The sequence below is a fragment of the Malaya genurostris genome, chromosome 3 (assembly GCF_030247185.1).
Source record: "Malaya genurostris strain Urasoe2022 chromosome 3, Malgen_1.1, whole genome shotgun sequence".
Classification (NCBI taxonomy): domain Eukaryota; kingdom Metazoa; phylum Arthropoda; class Insecta; order Diptera; family Culicidae; genus Malaya; species Malaya genurostris.
In genome coordinates, this window is record NC_080572.1 from 83,288,531 (window position 1) to 83,312,633 (window position 24,103).

The window sequence follows — 24,103 nt, forward strand, 5'->3', positions numbered from 1 at the left end:
TGAAATGAATGACGACGCTTTTTAAAGAAAAAAAAACTCAGATTTAATCAGTAGAATGAAACATGATCAAAATTTGACAAGAAAGTTTTCTTTCTACCATGGATCTACTGCATTCTCTTGGAATGGATCAAATCTGAATTTTTGTCTTTTTACAAGCGTCTTTTTCCAGAATTGCTATCGACATGGAAACCAACAAATCTCTGTAACTATATTGCAATGCAGAACTTGATCATCTGCATACTTTACTGCAGGTTTTTAGTATACAAGTCAATCATGTTCTTACTATCGATCAATTTTATTGGAAATAAAAATATTATTTGAAATAATCGTGGAAATTTATTAAAAATCATTATTTTTGCAGACAATAAATAACAAAAATAAATCGAAGCGTTGGACGTTTTAACTTTATCCAAATTTAACTTAAATGAATTTATTGTGAAATCGTTTGGAAAGGTTATAAAGGTTTTCAACAGTAATATAATTTGCATTTGAATGGATAAGGAAAAGTCGTGTATCTCACAGTAAACGATATTTTATATGGAATTGATACTTTCAACTTTAAAGTTTTCTTACATTTTCTTATATTAATAAACCATTATATTTTTCATTTGTACAACCAATTCCACAGCGGAAATAAGTGATTCTCAATCGGAACTATTCGGTTAAATACAATTTATTGTATTTTGATGACAAAATATATTTTTCACTGTGCAATATATTTTTCTTATGTTGGTTTCTGCTGCTTAATGGTGAATATATTCAAAATGTACACTTGATTCTTTTCCGAAAAATTGTTGATGGGAAAAATTAAGCTTTTAATTGTTACGATACTTAACAACCTACACACATTTCATTGTAAAAAGTTTGTGTACAATCCATTGAATACCCGGACGAAAATTAGTACGATAACTCAATCGACTCAAGCATAGTTTATACAGAATATTGAAATGTCTACTTATATTCAATGGAAAAGTTTCAATGAATATGTAACAGTAAATCTTATGGTTTCTCTGCAACATTGTCTCAGGCAGAGATGCCAGATATTTTCATAGGAAATCTGTGTTATTCCCTATAAAAAATCTGTATTTATCTGTATTCACTAATAAAATAAATTTCAACAATAAAATGACGTTAAAAGATGCTATTCCAACACATTTTTTTTTTTTTTTTAAATAACTATTTATTGGAATATGAGTTAAAATTAAATTATTAAGATTTAAATTGGGTGTTCAGCCACAAGTGGTGACTTTTCAGCCCTGTTATATATATATATATATATATATATATATATATATATATATATATATATATATATATATATATATATATATATATATATATATATATATATATATATATATATATATATATATATTATATATATATATATATATATATATATATATATATGATTTGGTTATTACCATGAAGACATCATTTGCTTCCGCAATTCTGAGATTTTTGTGTAGGGAAAATTCTAAACCTACTTGTATTGTGTAATGGGGAAAAGGAACTTATATACTAACTTACTAACTAATACAGAGAGCGAATCGATTCAATTGAAGATTGCATCGATTTTTGTCGGAATTTGCTTATAATATTATGTGACATTACATCTAATGGTTCTATATTTGTGAGTCTGTGTAACTCATTTGTACTAAACCAGGGAGGACGCTTCAGAATCATTTTCAGAATTTTATTCTGAATCCTTTGAAGCGTTTTCTTCCTGGTGGAACAACAGCTTGACCAAATTGGTACCGCATAAAGCATGGCTGGTCTGAAAATTTGTTTATAAATTAACAATTTGTTTTTTAGACAGAGCTTAGAATTTCTGTTTATAAGAGGATATAAACATTTAATATATTTATTACACTTTGCCTGGATTCCTTCAGTGTGATCCTTGAAAGTGAGTTTTTTGTCATACGTTAAACCTAAGTATTTAGCTTGATCAGACCATGTCAATTCCAAGCCATTCAATTTGAGAATGTGATTATTGTTTGGTTTAAGAAAAGAAGCTCTTGGCTTGTGAGGAAAGATAATTAATTGCGTTTTTGCTGCATTTGGTTTAATTTTCCATTTTGACAGATAATCACTGAAAATATTTAAACTTCTTTGTAGGCGACTGCAGATCACTCTTAGATTTCTACCTGTGGCTAACAGACTTGTGTCGTCACAGAATAGCGATTTCTGACAACCAACGGGTAGATTTGGAAGATCAGAAGTGAAAATATTATACAAGATTGGAGCTACACTCGAACCCTGCGGAACACCGGCTCGTACGGGTAGCAATTCAGATTTACAATTCTGATAGCTAACCTGAAGAGTACGATCAGTTAAATAATTTTGAATCATTTTGATCAAATAAATAGGAAACTGGAAATCAGACATTTTTGCTATTAAACCTTTGTGCCAAACACTGTCGAATGCTTTTTCTATGTCTAGAAGAGCAACTCCAGTGGATAACCCAGAAGATTTATTTGATTTTATCATGTTCGTTACTCTGACAAGTTGATGAGTAGTTGAATGTTCATGACGAAATCCAAACTGCTCTGGTAAAAAAATTGAATTCTCATTTATATGAGTCATCATTCTTAACAAGATAATTTTTTCAAAAAGTTTACTGATAGAAGAAAGTAAGCTAATTGGGCGATAACTTGATGTTTCTGCTGGGTTTTTATCAGGTTTTAGGATAGGAATTACTTTAGCGTTTTTCCATCTTTTTGGGAAGTAAGCTAATGAAAAACACTTGTTGAAAATTTTAACCAGGAGTCTCAAGGCAACATCGGGAAGATTTTTAATAAGAATATTAAAAATTCCATCATTACCAGGAGCCTTCATGTTTTTGAGTTTCCTAATAATTGATTTAATTTCATCAAAATTCGTCTCAATAATGTCATTCGGTAATAACACTTGAGTTGAAATATGATCATACTTCAGTGAGACTTCATTTTCAATAGGACTCACAACGTTTAAATTAAAATTGTGGACACTCTCGAACTGCTGAGCTAGCTTTTGAGCTTTTTCACCATTTGTAAGAAGTATTTGATTTCCTTCCTTGAGAGCAGGAATTGGTTTCTGAGGTTTCTTAAGAACCTTAGAAAGTTTCCAGAAAGGTTTAGAATATGGTTTAATTTGTTTAACTTCTTTAGCGAAATTTTCATTTCGCAAAAGAGTAAATCTATGTTTAATTTCTTTTTGTAAATCCTTAACTATGTTTTTCATAGCAGGATCACGAGAACGTTGATATTGTCGTCGACGAACATTCTTCAACCGAATTAGCAGTTGAAGATTGTCATCGATGATAGGAGAATTTAATTTAGTTTGAGCTTTGGGAACTGAAAGATTTCTAGCTTCGATAATATACACGGAACGACCGAAATCAGCATTTTCGCGAAAAATTTAGTTGATTTGCTGATTTTAGTTAGTTATTTTTTGAGACAACTAAAAAAATCTTACTTTTGCTGATTTAGATTTTCTATTCTCATTCCCTTAATAATAATAAAATATTTGTTGAAATGACTATTTTTTTTAGTTGAATTCACAAATTAAACGTACTGTCATTTCTTAGCTAAGGCACACTTCATATCCAGTCAACTAATTTTTTAGTTGAATTAAAGAAATATAATGTTGTTTTCAACCAATATGAATGGTTGAATTGGCTTCTGCAATCTGCAGCTATATGGCGCCCTGTCACCGAAACGGTAACACCTTAATGACTACTAGCCACTAGATGGCACACTACTGCCGAAAAAAACTTAGACGCGGTTGTCTTTTCTATATTGGCAGATATAAATACGATGTTGTGTTGGAGAAAAAGACATAAACGAAACGTAAACATCTTTTTGAATTTTTTTTCTTCTAAATCACTGTTTCTTCATTCTCACTGAAAACTTTGAGCACTCGGAAAACAAAAACCGAATACAAATAGTACACCGGACGGCGCAGCTCGGAAGGTTTGAAGATACAAAAAACCTTCATCACAATTAGAGTGAAACATTCGAAATTCACATCACTGTTCCGCGTAAAAACATTATTACGCACAATCGCTTCAAGTGCGCACAAATTCTGAATAAATACACTTTCCACTAACAGTTTACGTCATTTTTACATATCGGTTTAGAAAATTATATAGGGATATATCGTAACACATGCGAAAAACATCTAAACAATTTGCGAGCAGTTTCAACAAGACTGTCCCTTTTAGCTTTTTAATGGATTGTTTTGCTTTGACACTGCTGTCCTTCAGTAATGACGGTGATAGATAAATAGAATCAAAGTTTCTGATTTTAATAACGAAATTAGTTGTCAATGAGAATTTCGTGTTGGATTGAAATATTGCTGGTTTGTGTCCAGAATATTCGCCAACTAAACACATTCTCTAAAAATAAGAGTTTTTTTCAGCACAGTAAATTCTACATTTTAACTAATTTTATAGTTATTTTGGAAATTTTGTTGTTAGAATCAACTAATTCAAAAACAGTAATACGAATTAGGCGCAGAGCTAATTTCGGTCGTTCCGTGTAATGATTCAAATTATCAATTGCTGTGTCGATGTCCGCAGAATTTTCTAAAATAGTTTCATGATCCACATGATTTTCAATGTGAGATCTGTAATCCAACCAATTAGCTCTATGATAGTTGAAAATAGAACTAATTGGATTAATTATAGCTTCGTTGGAAAGTCTGAATGTTACAGGAAGATGATCTGAGTCAAAATCAGCATGAGTAATCGGTTCACTACAAATGTGACTTTGATCTGTTAGAACCAGATCAATTGTAGACGGGTTTTTCACGGAAGAGAAACAAGTAGGATTACTGGGATGAAGAACTGTAAAGTAACCAGCTGAGAGTTGATTATGAAGTATTTTACCATTACTGTTATTTTGCCTACAATTCCACTGGACATGCTTAGCATTTAAGTCCCCTATTACGAAAAATTTCGATCGATATCTTGTAAGTTTTTGCAAATCGCCTTTAAAGAAATTTAATTGTTCGCCGGTGCATTGGAATGGCAAATATGCTCCAGCGATGAAATAAATTCCATGAATGGTTTCAACTTCGATTCCCAAGCTTTCAATAACTTTAGTATTGAAAGAAGGTAAAATTCGATGTTTAATTTGCCGTTGGACAAAAATGGCAACTCCACCACCAATTCCAGTAAACCTGTCAAATCGATGAACCACATAATGTGGATTACTTTTCAATTTTACATTTGGTTTAAGAAAAGTTTCTGTCACAATGGCAATATGAATTTTGTGAACTTTGAGAAAATTATAAAATTCATCTTCACTCGATTTCAAAGATCGAGCATTCCAATTTAAAATATTCAAATAATTATTTAACATCACTGTTAAATTTTAAATTCATTATAATATTATTTGCAAATTTCCATCCGATTTGAAATGCTTCAAAAAGTGATGAAGTCGAATTCATTTGGATGATCATTTGAAAAAGTTGATCTTGTAGGTAGATCATTTTATTTTCAGTTATATCGCCTAAATCGACTTCATTTAAAGAAGCGAATGGCATTGAAGGAATATTTGTAGGTAGACTGCCATTAGAAGAAGATGATTTGGCCGGTCTACCTATTAATAAATTGTTTTCGTTAGAAGAAGAACTGCAAGGCGGTCCTGTGTTTTGATTATTTACATTAGAAGAAATAGGAGATAGATTTCTACCTAATATACCAGCATAACTGACATTAGAAGAAGATGATGACGAGGTCGATCTACCTGTCAATAAATTGTTTTCGTTAGAAGACGAATTGGCAGGTGCCTTAGAAGAATTTTCAGGTATGTTCTGTAAATTTAAGGTCGTTGATTTGACTTGTTGTCTAAGCGAACGAGCGTTTAAAATTTTTTCCCTGACAGGACATTTCAAATAATTGGATTTATGATTTCCATTGCAATTTGAATATGAAAATTTATCAGTGGTTTCATTCATTGGACAAACGTCTTTCGAATGCGATTTACCACAATTCAAACACCGTATATCCATATGACAATTTTTGGTTCCATGGCCGAAGCCTTGGCAACGACGACATTGCGTTAAGTTTGCAATACGATTATGCCGTTTATAATGTTCCCAATGAATTTTAATGTGGGAAATGAAACGTACTTTTTCTAAAGTTTTCAAATTGTTTACATCACTTCGATTGAAGTGTATTAGGTAAAGTTCATGGGAAATTCCAGAGCGTGGTTTAGAAGTACCATTCGCTCTTTTTTTCATAAGTATTACTTGGGAAGGGGCAAAACCAAGCAATTCTTTTATTTCATTTTTAATTTCATCAATACTTTGATCATTTGATAATCCTTTCAAGACAGCCTTGAAGGGTCTGTCTGATTTTATATCATATGAATAAAATTTATGAAGTTTTTCGGACAAATATCGAATAAGACGTTCGTAATCTTCCAAACCATCCACCAAGACTCGACATTCTCCTCTTCGTCCGATTTGAAATGAGACTTTTACTTCCGGGAGAAAAGTAGAAAGCTCAGTACGGTATATTCCAACACATTATGGCTGTGTCAATGAGACCAAGACTTTGCCTCTCGTCACTGCAATCAAATACTAATAGATTGCTCATACGAAAAAGTTTATATTTTATTTCTTGGGAAATTCGTATTAAATTTAGAAAATCTGTATCAAATCTGTATTCTGTATGCGTATGTAAAAATCTGTATAATACAGATAAATCTGTATAAATGGCATCTCTGGTCTCTGCTCTCTAAGTGGTATATGTGAAAACCTTGCTCTCGGCATCTTAAAACTAAAGCAGAGTGCCTCATTAAATATATTATTTTTACTACCATGGAGTGGGAAGGTAAGTTTCTTGAAACATTATCAACTATTCAACCAAATGTCTTTCAGTTATTTTAGTCAAGGGCAAGAAGACAGAAGAAACTATTTTTGATCCGCATACATACGACCAATGTTGCGACATGTTTTACAGTTCGGAATTTATTTCAAAGAAAAAAAGCACGCTCGGTAATTTCTGGTGTAATCAGTGTAAGTGGATTTACATAAAGTCGCCAATAAATCATTCGATTATTATGAACCGTTTTATCAACAACAAAAATACTACCAACTTCAAAAAGCAGATCAATACTTGAAAAAACTGTCGTCGTAATGGTTAGAAGCAAAGCCTTTTAGATGAATCGGGTGATAGTGCTGATCGGTTTAAAGTATATTAATTATAATTATAATAACACGTATGCGAAAATAAACAAAATTTGAATTTGAACAAATATATTTTTATTTTTCTTAAATAAATGATTTTTATCTTCAGTGTTATTTGTATCTTTTTCTTTCAATGTTATTGTTTTTTATTAATTCAGTGAAAATGTTTTTTTTAATCTAAATCCATTAAAGGAAAACAAATTGCAGCTTCAACCAATTCTATTCATTAAATTAACTTTTTTTGACTTTGTTACTATTTCAATAAAATAAATTGAAATTGCCCAAACTTAATTATTCGTGCAATATTTCATAGTTTTATTAGGCATCCTGCGGTTCCAGCCCAAAACACTCTTGCGAATAATCTTATGTAAACTATAGTATACGCCAAAATCCGTTCCAATATCTTGGTTGACGAAAGTGTGTGAGACATTCTTCGTCATATTTTCTCATCAAATCTGATCATTTCCACCTTTGTTAGGAGCAGTTACATATCAGTTCATCGATTTTGAAAAATATTCATATACTGTGATACCTTTTTGACACTTTGACCAGTTCTTATTCATTCTCATTGAACTCCAATGCAATTGTAAAAAAAATCAACTGTCATAGAAATGTTTAAAAATGGAAGTGGAGCATAATTAAAACTTTTTTTAATTGTAGGTCATTTGCATTTTTAATTTATTTTCATTCCCAGCTGTATAATTTCAATATTAATCCATCTTAATATCATCCGCATTATAAGGACTCCGTAATACATCAAACTACATGAAAATCTCCTTAATATCATCCGACGATTGGTGTAGATTAAATTCATTCGGTTTATGGTATGCGATTATATGTACGAACATCATACGCACTACAAAATGAATAGTATTTCCTATATGGCCGCTGTGATGATTAATTTTGAAACGAAAATCATTTACATTTTGGATTCATTCAATTTACAAGTGTAAGTGCTTCAAACAAATTTTCAGTGATATTCATACAATTCAATTTGTTGTTGACAGAGGAGAAATTGAATGGCCGACTTATTAAAACCATATGAAATTCGTTATGGGGATCGGATGAAGCAAAAACCATTCAGCTTGTGACCGGTAAATTCTTTCAGTGTACTGAAAAGAAGGAAACTGTTTGTAATACTGCGGTTTTAAGTTGCCGCACGAAATTAACATGAACACATTTCTGAAATTTAAATCAAGAAGCAGATTCGTTTCCACTCCATTTGAAAACGTAAAGAATTTTTTCAAGCGTGTTCTTGTACACAATTTATCGATGAACTTTTGAAATTATAATAAAAAAAATTCTGTATTTCTCATGATTTGTTTCAAGTCTAATACAATTTACGTCATCCATATGTGTAGTTTTAATCAAAGGCTTTTAGGTTTTGCAGCTTTCTTTGCAGTATTTTATCATATTTATTAGAAGATATTGCTTTAGCTAATATACCAGGAGCAACCCATTCTTTGTAGTATTCATAATCTATTTAGGTACTATTGAAGAGTCAAATACACGCTAATAGCACGAGATTGTGATGCTTTTGGCATATTATAAATACTTTCAAGGTGTTTGGACAAATTTTTCAATTTACTTGAGTTAGATATATGGGTAAAAATGGCTGATTGGCTCATTGGCTCATTGTTATCGAGCGAATAAGCTTTTTCCTACCATTTGTTTGAGCGACGTTTTCTGTCCACAGGATTCAGAAATTTTATTACAAACTACAGTTACTGGGCATAGGTTAATTTCGACTTACTTTTGTTATTTTAAGTAAACACCACGCAGCTTTCAATTAATATGCTTTCTAAACAGTTCGACTTGTACATAATATGCCAAACACACAAAATATATACAACGATATACAAAACAATGCATTAAAATAAAGATTTACAATACTAATATGTTTATGAAAATCTAAGATGTTATCGATAACTACCTAAATAAAAAAGAAACGTATTCGAAAACTCATAGTCGATAGTAATAAGGCTTTCGACCATTTCTTATCGAGTTCAGTCGTTTACGAGCTCGATTGTTTTGGTTCCATAATGCCAAAACTTCTCGATAATCTAATACTTCTTCGAGTGAAGTCGAACGAAGCTCGATGATCGACTTCGAATCGAGAACCATAATACGAAACGTGGTCGATTCGATAAAATTTCAGTCGAATCGAGATACATAATGCCACCCCAGGTTTACTAACTAGGTTATTCAGAAGTACATGTATAGATTGAATGAACAGTAGTACTTCTAAGGCAGTAAGAGTAAGCAGTTGGAGTAGTCGTGAGTTTTAAAAGAAATAAAATAGGACTGATCATTTCAAACTAAGTACAAACATGATCAGGGTTATAATACCTATGATTTCATCGGAGTAATTTGTGGAATCAATAAATAAAATCATTTAGGTTTTAGTACCGCAATTTATGAGACCTTCTCTTGGTTGTAAATACACATTGAAGTTATGTTTACATATGCAAAATTCCTTTACAATCTGTGTAGTGGTTATCGAGATGGCTTCCAAGAAAGTAGTGCTGTTACAAAAATAATTTGCGCGCATGTAGAAAATCTACGTCATTCGCACAGATGGATCGTGAAACAATTGAGAATCGACAACTCGACCGTGTTTTGTGTTGTGTTATATTGTCAAACTGTTCAAGGCGACCCTGACAATCCCGTGGTGAGCTGACAGGTGAAAAGCAAAGAAATGCAATCCTATGAACGCACGGAAGATGAGGGTGAGGTGGACTTCATGTCACGTGTAACGAACAGGTCCAACTGAACAAATAAACAAAATACGACATCTATCAGATCTCTAGCTTAGAGTTTTTCACCAGCAACTCCCGCCTGGATGTTCCGGAGAAGTTTCGGAAGAAGAAGATTTGCAAAGAAATACTTTGTGTGGCAGGCGATTTGTGGGTGCGATAAATTCAGCAAGCCGTAACCATCGACGGCTAAATATAAAGAGTGTTTTTAATTTAAACATACAAATATGTCCATTTTGTCCCAAATTTAGTTTTATTTGAAAGATCAATTCATGACAATTAGTTTTGAATATGATTTCAGGCATATCTTGGCTGTGCTGTACGAATGCCATACGGTCGGTCCAATTTTTGAATTTTCGCGCACAAATCGAAATGTATTGCACTAATAACATACTCGATATTGTGCTCCAAGCAATAAAAATGTTGGACTACACCGGTGATAACATAGCCCCAAATCAGCTAACACGATTTTTAGGCAGGATTTGGCATCGTGCCGTTACTCGAAACCGGAGATCGCTTTCGCTGAGAATTTAATCTGGCGAATAAGGTGGATGTGGGAACAATTCGAAGTTCAATTCATGTAGTTTTGCCATTGTTTTGATTGACTTGTAACACAGTGCGTTGCCTTGATGAAACAACATTTTTTTCTTTGCCATATGCGGTCGTTTCTTTGCAATTTCAGCCTTTAAACGCTCCAATAACGATATATAATATATTCCCTGTTAACCCTGTTTCCTTTCTCAAGAAAGTCGATAAATATTACACCACGCACACCCCAAAATACCGAAGCCTTAACCTTTCCAGCCGATTGGTGTACTTTGGACGAGGTTTACCCGTTGCTGTTAGTAAAGTGATGATTCCATGTATCATCCATTGTCACATACCGACGCAAAACTTCCGGTTTGTTACGTTTAAACATGACCAAACTTTTTTGGGCTTTGGGCAACAGAGAGCAAACGCGGCACCCACTTTAAACAGAGCTTTCTCATAGTCAAATGTTTATGCAATATAGAGCAAACATGTTCTTTTGATATCTTTACGATGTTAGCTAACTCAAGCAACTTCATTTTTCGATACTTCCAGACGATTTTGTGTATTTTTATGTTTTCTGGTGTTACCGTCTCATTTGGACGTCCTCTACATTCTGCATCATCGTTGTCTCTACGACCACGTTTGAAGTCAGCAAACCAACGTTTTATTTTTGTTGCTTATAGGGCGGAGTCTCCATAACTTTTCAAGCCTTTGCTTCGCTTGAACGGTATTTTTTTCCCATCAAGAAGCAGTATAAAATTAAAACACGAAATTGTATTTAACCCATTTTTCTGAAAAGTAGCGTCACTCTTAGCACAATAACTCAAAAACTAATGAATAGAATATCATGAAAATTTAACAGCTGTCTGTTAAAGGTTACTATTACCTGAAAAAAGGGCGAATGTAATAAAACTAGCGCCATCTATGTCTTAGACCGGGACTTTTCAGCCCATGTGTTATTTGTAAACTAAATTAAGGACCTGGTAGCGTCTAACACTTTCTCGAAAGCACGTCCATCGATATTTAAAAATTATTTCACCAGATATTAGAAAATTTTGCACACACTTTTTTCATATAAAATACCCAACCCTAAAGTTTTCATTTTCGCTTTTTGTTATTTTAGTGAGGTTTTACAGCTACAAAATGGTAAACTTTTTCGTGAAAAATCGCAGTTTTGACTTTAAACAACCACCAAAAATTCAGAAAAAAATAAAATACATCAAATAAAATCGTAGGAGTCTAGAGAAACATCTACTACAATTATGTTATATGGATTTTTTTGCTCTCTGATAATTTTGCGCTGAGATCCAGTGGACACCGCAAATCATGATTTCAGAAACACGTCCTCGAAAATGCTTTTTCATCAAATTACTTCGCAACATTTTTCCACGGAAAAATTTTAAAACATGCTTTGTATTATGCAAAACATTTGTATTACGCAAAACATTTGAGTTTTGCTTTGTATTATGCAAAACATTTAAGTTTATTTTTGCCTTTCTCATATAGAAAGGTTATGAAATTACTGTGAAAACCGACTTTAGAACGGAGGCCCGGAGGGCCGTTCGACTCAGTTGTGCACCAAAAAAGTGAAATGTGTACACAAACATAGATTCAAACGAAAGGTGTTATGGTTCCATGGATCGCTATTGAATTTTATCCCGGTTCAATTTCCGGTTCTGTAATTACAAGGAAATATGTGCCAAATTATGAGTAAATGGGCACTTAATTTTCGCGGAAATTTCTGTACAAACTTTACAAACTAAGAAGCAAATAACAAGTCTTAAAATTCTTTAAAAAGTCCCCGGAAAACTAATCCAGATCCGACTTTCGGTACCGGTATTACAGTGCGATTAGTGAGTGATGGCGAAACGAGGTGCACATTTTTATACAACTTACTGCTTAATTCATCTAGTTGGCAGATCTTGTTAGTTAGTGAATATATGAAACTACTTTGGGAAGACTATTTCCCGGTTTCCGCTTCCGAAAGCACCGATAATAGTGAAGAAAATCTCCAAAAACGGAACTCAATTCGATTCCTCTCTAACGGATAAACCGATTTTTACGAATCATAATTCAAATTAAAGCTTTCATTGTCTTTAAATATACTGTACAATTTCGTCCAGATCCGACTTCCGGTTCCGAAATTATAGGGCGATGAGTGTCAAAACATTCAAATTGTCATTAAAAATGACGATGCAAAACTAGTACGCGACGATACGTGCGGCTTTGCTCCGTTCGCAACGTGATTTGTTTAATTTCGTATAGCGTGCAGGGTTGCCACATTCAAATCTATATTTTTCAGGTGAAAAAAATGTTAATTTGTTAATCTTTTGTTCAATTTGTAGTCTATATTAGTTACTTACTAAACGAACTGACTTCGGTTATACTGGTTCTACGTTCCCGATTCCAGAAGTACCGTAAATAGTGATCAAAAACTCTAAAACGAGACTTATTTAACTATTTCTGAGATGATTTGATCAATTTCCACAAACAGGCTCAAATAAAAGTTTCTATAGTCTTATAGGTTTAGTTTCTTTCTGGTCCGACTTCAGGTTCCAGATCTATAGGGTAAAGTGTGTTTAATCATTTAGTGCGACGATGCAAAATAAAGAAAAATTCTTATTAACCTCACATAACTGTTTACAAATTTAAAAGGTTATGTTAGTTTATACCCAAAGAAATTTTCTTATTTTATTCAAGATTGAAAAAAAAAATCTTGACAGAATCTTCCAGTGATATTTTTGGAAATATAAGTAATATGAGAAAGGCATCATTACACCACTAGGTGGATTAAAAAAGTTTTTTTTAAGGAAACCCAAAAAATTAAAAATGGTGTTTTTAATCCGTTATACTCATCCTCTCTTAATGAAATCGCGACCATTCAAATCTAATTAGAACAGTGGTAAAGATTTAAATTCGGTTACCAAAAGGAGAAATGTTCAGAACCATACAAAACGGTTGAAGGATAGTGTTGTTTCTATCATAGAACAGATATTAATGAGAATATTCGGGGGTTACATAGGAAATACCGGGGCTAAACTGAACACTTTTTGGAAATTGAAAAAAAAAAAACATCCGCTACAACTAGGTTTTTACCCAGGATTATCGTTACCGTTGTACAGATTCAACCTTCTGTCCATTGATCAAAATAATTGCAAGGTTTTGTAAGATATTTAAGCTGTCCGGTTAATCTCGTGTGCGGTTTAAGGGGCTATCCATAAAAGACGTCACGCCGCAAGGGGACCCCCTCCCCTTTCACGTTTTATGAAACACCCCCCGTGTTTCATAAAACGTGACCTTTTGTGACAGGGGGAAGGGAGAAAGGTTTTTGGAATGTGACGTCCAATATTTTCAATGAGCGCATTTTTGAAATACCTAATTATATAACTGCTTTGCTCTATTTCCTGAAAAAATCTCCTCAATAAACGTTTACATTCTATAGGAAAACGTGTATTTGTTGATGTAAGCTTCTTCTTGTAAATTCGGAAATGAATGATGCAAGAAATCATTTCTGTTGTGATCAACAAAAGTGCACGGAGGAACGAGTAAATTAGCGAAATTAATCAATTTTGACTAATATGAGTAAAAAAGAAAAATATGCCTTCAAACGGTTTAACTTAAGTAATGAACTGACATTTTTTTCAGTAATTTGATTTTCTAGCATTGATAATAGTATATCATAAGAATTTCTCTTATCTGATTCTGGTGCAGTTTATTCAATTGTACTCCATTTGAAAAAGGGCGGGAGATCAACGATTTCAGACGTAGATCATGTCATGTCTTATCTTAATCATATGTGATTTTCCTCCACCAACATCAAAGCTTATCGAATCATCCAATGATTGAACTTACATAAATCAAGAATCATTTTAACTCAAATTCACTACCCATTGTGTGACAAAAGATCAGTACCGATATTTATCGATGTGATTTAAAATTCACTGATCAACTGATCTTGAAAAGATTCTTCGGCAGTGATCTCGTTTTGATGAGGTTTTGGTCTTTATTTTCTCAGCCCTGTATGCTACACTAAGGAAATATAATTCTTCACATAAAACAATAATATATCTGTGCACCCCTAGGAGGATATTCCACATTACAAATTTTTTTAAACTGGGAGCGAAAGAAATATCATTTATGGAAAGGAGTCGATTCTGTCACGAATTCCTAACAAATTTACCATACTATTCGTTATACTACAGGCAAGAATATTGTGTCTTCCCCAACGGCTCATAAAAACTTGCTTCTCATTCAGTTTACATTTATAAAAAATTCATGCTTTCTGTTTCCGTTAGTTCAACATCTTGCCTGCGGTGAGAAACAACTATTTTTTTTTTATTTCTCATCTGACAGGGCTGTCAACTGAACAAGCTGTTTCGGTATTCGGTCACCTTCTCACACTTAACTTCAGTGGATTCTCGTGCACTGAGAGCAGTTCACTCTCGCTGTAAAAACTCTCCGAATCAGCTCTGATAACAGCTACAACAACTTGTGATACTCATGTTTATGGGAGGAAAATCATCATTAGTCATTGAACGCTCTACCGTGAAAATGTTTCGGGCTGGTAAGATGCTGAGAAAAATTGCTAGCTGTCAGTTTTCTCCGCCAAATGATTTTCCATTCCGCGAATACATAACATTTCAGCTACCACGAAAATTTGAGCAGGTTTCGTGTAGCACTCGCAAAAGGGTATAAGTTGCGATTTGAATCAAGAATCTTTATCTTCAGTCCTGTTGTCCAGGAAGTTGTCTATCCACCCACTCATTGCTTCGCTGATAAAGTTGAGGTATTCCTCAACCGGAGTGTTTTTCGTCCTAAGACATTTTAAGGTTGAATGAATTCAACTTCTGAATATTTCGCTCTGCAAATCATATGATAAAATCCGGATCAGAACCTAATTGATAACACAGCTTTTCTACACGGAACGACCGAAATCAGCATTTTCGCGAAAAATTTAGTTGATTTGCTGATTTTAGTTAGTTATTTTTTGAGACAACTAAAAAAATCTTACTTTTGCTGATTTAGATTTTTTATTCTCATTCCCTTAATAATAATAAAATATTTGTTGAAATGACTATTTTTTTTAGTTGAATTCACAAATTAAACGTACTGTCATTTCTTAGCTAAGGCACACTTCATATCCAGTCAACTAATTTTTTAGTTGAATTAAAGAAATATAATGTTGTTTTCAACCAATATGAATGGTTGAATTGGCTTCTGCAATCTGCAGCTATATGGCGCCCTGTCACCGAAACGGTAACACCTTAATGACTACTAGCCACTAGATGGCACACTACTGCCGAAAAAAATTCAGACGCGGTTGTCTTTTCTATATTGGCAGGTATAAATACGATGTTGTGTTGGAGAAAAAGACATAAACGAAACGTAAACATCTTTTTGAATTTTTTTTCTTCTAAATCACTGTTTCTTCATTCTCACTGAAAACTTTGAGCACTCGGAAAACAAAAACCGAATACAAATAGTACACCGGACGGCGCATCTCGGAAGGTTTGAAGATACAAAAAACCTTCATCACAATTAGAGTGAAACATTCGAAATTCACATCACTGTTCCGCGTAAAAACATTATTACGCACAATCGCTTCAAGTGCGCACAAATTCTGAATAAATACACTTTCCACTAACAGTTTACGTAACACATGCGAAAAACATCTAAACAATTTGCGAGCAGTTTCAACAAGACTGTCCCTTTTAGCTTTTTAATGGATTGTTTTGCTTTGACACTGCTGTCCTTCAGTAATGACGGTGATAGATAAATAGAATCAAAGTTTCTGATTTTAATAACGAAATTAGTTGTCAATGAGAATTTCGTGTTGGATTGAAATATTGCTGGTTTGTGTCCAGAATATTCGCCAACTAAACACATTCTCTAAAAATAAGAGTTTTTTTCAGCACAGTAAATTCTACATTTTAACTAATTTTATAGTTATTTTGGAAATTTTGTTGTTAGAATCAACTAATTCAAAAACAGTAATACGAATTAGGCGCAGAGCTAATTTCGGTCGTTCCGTGTATAGATTTTTTTCAAGAGTATGCTTATATATTCACGCACACGAGTACACGAATTTGCGATCCATACATACAAGAGAAAGATGTTGAAATTTCTCACAACATGCCTATGCAGGATTGTGGCTAGCTATCATAATGGGAAGTAAGAGCCCTCAAAAAGTTATTGAACTGCTCGAAATATCCTTAAAAGCACATCTATGAGAAACGCACCCACCCTTCAGCGCTTCATTCCAGTATTGTCGTTCTTTTCACTTGGACAAAGGTTAACGAATCGAGGTCAAGGTAAGACAATCTGTCGAAAAGATAGATGCTATCTTCCAGCCAGACTGATATGCGTGAAGTGAAGCGAGATAGGTAACTGCTCAACCATAATCTTGATGCATTTTGCCAACACTTCGGATAATTTACCGTGCAAATATGACACCACATACTGTAGCTCAGCAGCGAACATTGATTTAATACTCACAGTAAACGTTCTCCGCTGCTTCGGGTTAGGTTTTATATTAGATTCTTTAAGCTTCATCTAGTTGAATTAATAATGCATCAGTTTCAAGTCTTCTTTCACACGTAAATATTTAAACAATTGTATTCCTTCCTGTTGTGACAATAACACACTCCAACTCCTGGCCGCACAGAAAGCCACCTAACATAACGATCATCGAAATTTTCTTCACATACGCCTTATCCACAATCTCATGCCAACCACAGGATGTCAGATGAAAAAAGCTCACCTAACTTCTTTCCACTACATTAATCATTCACCTCGGCAAATATCTGCGTTAGTAGACGCTTCTGTGGACCTAAAATAAAACACCGTTTCTGTGATATGCCTTTCTAGCAGTCCTTTTGGATTTGCAAAATCAGCGGACCCAGCAGAAATCCATCACAATCCACTGTTTTTCGTTCTTCAAGCGTTCACTTTTCGCTGTTATTCTGTCCGAACCTTTACTATATAAGTCCCATTCACTAACACCTGATGTCTCGGTGAGTGTGTAGTAGACAACAGCACGTGGCGATCAAGAGACGAGACGCGACGGTATCGTCAGGACCGCCGAGGTAGTCCTAGAATCGTGCAAAAAAATCCCCCAAAAAAATGCACTCGCACCACGCTGCACGGATTTTTGGCACAGGAGATCTGAACCAAGTCTCGTCCGGGACTAATCGAATATAGTACGCTCGGAACAGTAACAACCGACGGTGAAGCAGTTGCAGAAAAGCAGCTCAGTTGGGAGCCTTCCCTTCGTAGTACGTTCTCGTTTCGTTCTCTCGCGAACAAGTTATCCCATGTGTCAGAAGCTTTCCTTCTCGGATTCACCAGTTCCACGCCCGACAGAGTTCAGCATCCAGCATCCACACGTGTGATAAGGAAGAGCGGGAGCAAGAGCATCCCATCCTTGTAGGCTAAATTGGGGCGCGGCACGCACGCGCGTCATTTCCAGACGAGAGAAAATACAGACAATGATCGTGAGAAGGAATCAGTGATAGCTTTCTGAGCCCTCATCTCCCCCCTACCCCCTTCATCTCATCGTTCACTTTGTTTGATTATTTCTCTCTCACCTGGGCACAACCGTGAGAACTGATCCTTATCTCCCGATGTACTCTTCGGTAGGAAACTGGCGGCGGGAATATATAAACATCTCGTTTGTCGCTTGCACGCCTACCTGTAGTGGGTGAGGTCAAAACAACTATTCGAATAAGAGATTTCGGTTTTGAACCCTCCACAAACAATTACATATTTCTTTGGTTTGTTCAAAATTTACAAATCTTAGGTACTGCGATGGTCATTTAGCATATCAGAATAACATGCTGTTTAGTACAGTTTGATTCAATTTACCGAGATTATCATAGCTCTCATCGTTTTCGATGACCTGCTGACTGACCCCTAGCTTTGGGTAATCTGGGCAAACACCCGCAACTGGATAAAAAAAATTTCAGCCGGGGTGCTAACATATCCAAACATAAACAAATATTGTCATAGTTACGACGCTTGTAGCGATCAGACGCTTCTTGTTTTGCTTCAAATGATGATTAGACTGAAACTGACATTGAACCGAGTTCATCGAGGGGTCCTATTCAAATGATACATGAGAAATCGTAGACCACTACGAGTTTATCTTGGGCCAAAAGACCATTATGCGAAATGACTGTTATACCAAATGACTTTATGCCAAACGGCGTTATGCCAAACTGTATTATACCAAATGACCTTTTGCCAAATGGGCCGCCCCCATGTCCCCACTTAAATGTACAGAACAACCCAACTAACCACGACGCATTATAACTCTACATTAATTCAGCTTTGAAAATTCGAGCGAAATTTGATTAAATGCAGCGGAGTTACACATGTTTTTACTATGCTATTATGAATTTGATTATTAGACTCTTATAGGATTATTATTCCTATAGTTATTGATAAAGTTTCGTTGCTCCAAAATATAGCATTGAATGTCGATATATAGCGCAGCGGAAGGTTGTTGTAAAATAATGCTCAGTTACATTTTGAATGCAAGTTCAATGCACTAGTTTATATTCAAGTTCTGAAGATTTTATGCAATTTTGCCATCGCACTCTAAATTACGATTCAAATGTTTGTTGTATCCGAAAACATGCAATATTTTTTGGTAGGACCATAAGACCTTTCATTTGACCCTAAGATTGGGCATAATTCCAGAACCGGAAGTCGGATTCAGATGAAATTCAGGAATTTCGTATGGGATCGGAAGACCTTTCATTTGAATATAAGTTTGTGGAATTCGTTTGAACCATCGCTGAGAAAAGTGAGTGAGATCCATTTTGGTATATATGACCACTATTTCCGGTACTTCCGGAACCGGATAACGGGAACCAGGATAGTCGGAATCGGTTTGTTTAGTTGCCTACTGATAATAACTATCGATTTGTGTAGTTTTGAGACCAGTTTAACATTTTTTTTACGTTTTTTGTTTCGCACATACACACACAGACATTGCTCAGCTCGATGAACTGAGTCGAATGGTATATGATACTTGGCCCTCCGGGGGAATTTTCACTAGTCGGGTTTTCAAGTGATTGCATAACCTTTCTGTATGAGAAAGGCAAAATATGAAAATGTTTGACCCTACGGCTCCTGCAGTAATAAATTGTTCAACGATTTGTTTTAGTTTAGGCGTAGAGCCGTCTAGAGCTAGTTTTTAATCATCAGTATCGTGCGCAAAAATAGATGGGGAGAAATAGACTGGTGATCATTGTATGTGTTTCTGTTGATTTTGTTTCCGTCGATACGGGACTGTAAGTGAATACCGTGGTGGCTAAGTACAGCGAAGCATGCTTAGTTTTCGTCCAATCAATTGGACTTCATGTGTTTTCATATGCAGGGTAGTTTAATTGGTAAAACAATTTCCCCGGTTAGGAGTTAGCTACGGGTTCGAGTCCCGTCTCTGCGGTAACATTTTCGCGGTTTTCATTACATCATTGTGTTCATATGTCAGTTTTCCAATTTGTTTCCCCGTTAGATACTGATCATATTAATAAATTGTATCCATTGATTCTACAGACAAAAGCCTTTGAACTCGTTTTTCTCGAAAGCAGGTTTTGAAAAACCCGTATCCATCGTCATTAAAAAAACTCCTTTTTTCAAATTTTGCACACACTTTCTACATAAATAATACCAGACCCATACCAGACCGCTTTTCATTGTTTATTACTTTGGGGAGGTTTCACACCTACAAAATGGCAGATTTTTTCATGAAAAATCGTAGTTTTGACTTTAAACAATCACCAAAAATTCAAAAAATTTTAAAAAAATCAGTTTTTTAATGTGGAACACATTTTTGTTTTCTATATAGCGGTGCAAACTAGAAACTCAAGAAAAATACACGTAGAAATGTGGTCAGGTTTTGAACAATTACAGCTCAGTCAATTTTGTATCAATTATTAATATTATGTCACCATTTGATTGGAAATATATCTACGTATTGATTTGAATGTTCAGAGCCATGTATTTTGAATTTTATATCATTGAAATGTTGATTAATAGCTAGCAGTGCCCTATTTTGTCTGCAAAAAATCTCCGGCATACCGGATTTTCCTGCCATATTCGACGGTTTTGAAGGAGTAAGCTATATATCAAAGGGAAAGCATCGCTCTGATTGGTCAATCGAAGCAAAAGCAAAGCTGTTGAAAGCACGCGAATCTACAAATAGAAGCGAAATTATAGCTAACGTTTCAGTCTTATGCGTAGCTTGCTAGAGGTAGGTTGTTGCTACACAGCAAGACAAAAGTGCCATAAACGATTTGAAGCTTTTATTGGTATGCTCTGATCTTGTGTCATGCAAGATTGGAATCCCATGTTATGTCGTTTCGCCTGAGAAATTGACAACTACCCCAGGGTAAATTTTGAGTGCATAAGACTAATTTCTAATTTATATAAGATGAACTCGATTGATAATGAGAAATATTTTATCGCTTCAACCGAAATCGCAAAATGGTAGTAATGGTAGAGAAACGCTATAAAAATTACTGCTTGCATACAAAACTTGAACACAAGCTTGGTGAAGAGAAGCTTAAATATCGATATCCGTCTCGCAAGCATGTACAAACATTTAATTGTATACTTTTGGGCTATTGATGTAATTTCGTCGGCTACGAAACAAATACAAATCACGATAAATAGAGTCTATATTCTGGGTTCGCGTGTTCGGTGTTGCGGATTCAAAAGTGTGACGATTAATTGAAAATGTCAATCATTGGAAATTTTGGTTGCCTTGTTCCACATCAACGGCTCGAACAACCCCATCGGGCTGATCCTTGTAGTTTTTTCATCACTTAGACATTACCATCCCTCCTTTAAATAGGCTTCAGTTTCAGCGATAACCTCTCCATTCGTGCGAAATTTCTTACCGGCGAGCATTTTTTCAGGTCTGCGAACAGGCAGTAAAAGCTGGGAGTCAAATCTGGCGAATACGTTGGATGTGGGAGCAATTCGAAGATCTATTTATGTAAAGACTGTACCAGAAAGTATGGACGCAACCAAAAACCGCTGCCATTTCGCAATGGTTCAGAATCTGTCAATTTTTATGGCTGCGTCCTGTTGTTTACACTCTGCTCTAACCACTTGTGCAGTTGTTTATTCGTTTTCATTAGTTTGTTTCGAAATCCGTTGACAACGTCGAAAAATTGTGTACAAATGGTGCACAGAACGCGGACTGTCATTGAGAAAGATAGCAAAAATGGAAGGAGTAAGTGAAAAAGTCGTGCGAAATGCAATCAGGAAGTTCGGTGAAGAGAACATCTTTGAGGATAAACCGAAAACGGGTCGAAAAAAAGGTCCTGCTAACTCTCAGTTGGATAAACGAATACTGAAGGCGTTCGAGTAAAAGAAGGAGGTTTCAGTTCGAGATGTGGCCAAAAAGTGGACACTTCGAAGTCAAATGTTCTTCGTGCTAGAAAACGTTTGAATCTTCGAACCTATAAGAAGCAGAAACAACCAAAACGTAGTCCGAAACAAGAAGCATCGATCAGGCCGAGGGTTGTACAATAGCTGTACAATACGATTCTTGCTGGAAAATTTGAACTGCATAACCATGGACGACGAAACCTACGTGAAACTCGATTACAAATCCTTGCCGGGACCACAATATTATACGGTGCGAGGAGGGCAAGTGTTTAACCAGTCCGAGACATCGATTGAAGTCGAAAAATTTGGTAAGAGAGCTATGGTCTGGCAAGCAATTTGTAGTTGCGGTAAGATTTCGAAACCTCTCATCACCACTGCTTCAATGAACAGCGAAATATACATCAAGGAATGTTTACAAAAACGACTTCCACCCATGATTCGAAGCCACAAGGATCCTGTTGTCTTCTGGTCAGATCTTGCTTATTGCTACTACTCGAAATCAACGGTAGAATGGTATACTATCAAAAATATCACTCTCGTCCCAAAAGATATGAATCCACCAAATTGCCCACAACTTCGACCAATTGAGGAATTTTGGGCATTAACGAAGGCACATCTTAGGAAACATGTCTCGGCAGCCGAAACCATTCAACAGTTTGAAAAAGATTGGAAAAAGTGTCAAAACTTGTCGCCAATAGTCTGTATGGAATTTAATGAGGATCGCTCGCAAGAAGGTGCGCCAGCTAGTCTACAATGGCTAAGTAGCAAATGTTGAGAATAATATTCTGTTGTCGTAGTCTACACAGAAAGAAAAGATGAAACTTACACGACATGTAAACCAATCGTACTATTAAACAGACTTCAGTTGAAACGAAAATCAGATTTAAAGCCATGATCGATGTAAAATTACATTGAAATGCATTTACTTTTTCATCGAACAATGCTGTATATTTACAAATCGCTTAGTTTTGTGATGTAACATTCCATTCAATTACCTGCTCCAAATATGTGCATGAAAATAAATGTAAATTCACAAAATATTTTTATCAGTGTAATATTATCAGTATATCGAATAAAATTTGAATATCTAGCACTTGTGAATTATTTACAGCGAAATTAAAGTGCGACCATACTTTCTGTAACAGTCTTTAGTTTTGCCATTTTTTCGATTGACTTGTTTTGGTCAACAGTGAGCAAACGCAACACCCACTTTGAACAGAGCTTTCTCATAGTCAAATGATCATGTAATATAGAGCCAACACGTTCTTTTGATATCTTTACGATGTCGGCTAACCCACGCAACTTCACTTTTCGATCATTCAAAACCATTTTGTGGATTTTTTTATGTTTTCTGGTGTTACCGTCTCATTTCGACGTCTCTACGACCACGTTGGCAGTTAGCAAACCAACGTTTTATTTTTGTTGAACGGTATTTTTTCACATCCAGAAGCAGTGTAAAATTAAAACACGAAATTATTTTTGATCCATTGTTATGAAAACAACACAAGTAGCGTCACTCTTATGTCGTTTTCGTTTTTAAATTGCACTACACTGGTGTAGCGAAAGCTGCACTGAAACCGTTCGTTTTTACCAATTGCACTACACCAGTGCTACACTTTTTCTGCACCGATACCACTGGTGTAGCACTCATCAAAAGTTTGGTGTAGCTCTGTGCAATGGAATCGTTTATTGTAGTCAATGGTTACTGTTTATGTTTTCGTCATTTTTGTTCGTTTATTCATGCCTCAGTGTAGCACTGCACCGGTGTAGTGCAAATTAAAAACGAAAACGCCATTAGAACAATAACTCACAAACTAATGAATATAATATCATGAAAATTTAACAGCTGTCTGTTAAAGGTTAGTATTAACTAAAAACGGGTGACTGCAAAAACTAGCGCCATCTATATGTTAGGCCCTAGACTTTTCAGCCCATGTGTTACAGCAAAATCCTGATAAAACCAAAAAATTTCGAAACAGGTCTTTGACATTATAGTAGTTACCCAAAACAACAAATTTAATTTATAAATACGAGGCACAGTGTAACACAAATTCTTTTCTAAATGATAAGACTTCTACGAATTGTTGTACCACGATTCACATGATCCGAAGCGGGTGTAATCCCAGCGAAGAATTTTCTCCCACGAATGGTTCAGTATTTAAACAAAGTTTATCTAGTAAAGTGTTATTTACAATCAATACAATTTGAACAGTAAAACAATTAAAGCTAATAGT

At 35.0% G+C, this 24,103-nt stretch overlaps 1 protein-coding gene across 2 annotated transcripts in view; it reads right to left on the reverse strand.

Moving 5' to 3' along the window:
• LOC131435881 (muscarinic acetylcholine receptor DM1) overlaps nucleotides 1-17,639 on the reverse strand; it is a 313,338-nt gene extending 295,699 nt beyond the window's left edge. For both annotated transcript variants that reach the window (XM_058604140.1, XM_058604139.1), the window contains exon 1: nucleotides 16,962-17,639. The gene's annotated coding sequence lies outside the window, so the exon portion shown is untranslated. The remainder of the gene's footprint in view (nucleotides 1-16,961) is intronic.
• Between the last annotated feature and the right edge of the window lie 6,464 nt (nucleotides 17,640-24,103).